Source organism: Otolemur garnettii, unplaced genomic scaffold, assembly GCF_000181295.1.
Source record: "Otolemur garnettii isolate 467f Iridium unplaced genomic scaffold, OtoGar3 scaffold00147, whole genome shotgun sequence".
In the NCBI taxonomy this organism is placed as follows: domain Eukaryota; kingdom Metazoa; phylum Chordata; class Mammalia; order Primates; family Galagidae; genus Otolemur; species Otolemur garnettii.
Window position 1 is genome coordinate 221,017 of NW_003852542.1, and position 556 is coordinate 221,572.

Below are 556 nucleotides of genomic sequence, written 5' to 3' on the forward strand. Positions count from 1 at the left end.
GTCCTCTCGCAGTTCTTGGGCCACCAGTCCTGTAGTGCTGAATGCAAGGCTCGATCAGTGCTTGGTGTCCTCTGGGGAGCCCCAGGGGAGCGGGGACCAACCAGCAGCCAGCCACACAAGGGGATGTGCTGGCTGGCTGGATCAGTCCTAGGTGTGTGGTGCCTGGGAGGCCCTGGGGGGCAGGGGACCAACTGGCAGGCATTCACATGAGGGCATGCTCTGTGTGGCTGGATCTGTCAGCATTTGTGTGGCTCAAGAAGTTTCTCAACTGTAGGGCCAGGACAAGGCTTGGTCCTGCAGGCGTGGAGGGGAAGCTGCTCTTAGGTCTCCTCTCACTGTCTCTGCAGGCAAGGGGGTGTTTTGTGTTTTTAGGTGTACATACTGTCTAATAAATCTTTGCCACCTTACAGCTTAAGGATATTCTTCTCTGCTTTCTTATAAAAGCATTACGGTTTTATTTCTTACTTATAGACTATTGTCTACTTCTAATTTATATTTTACCTGGTAAGAGGTGGGTCAGTGTTTATATTAATGTCTCATTTTATTTTAACTCTTC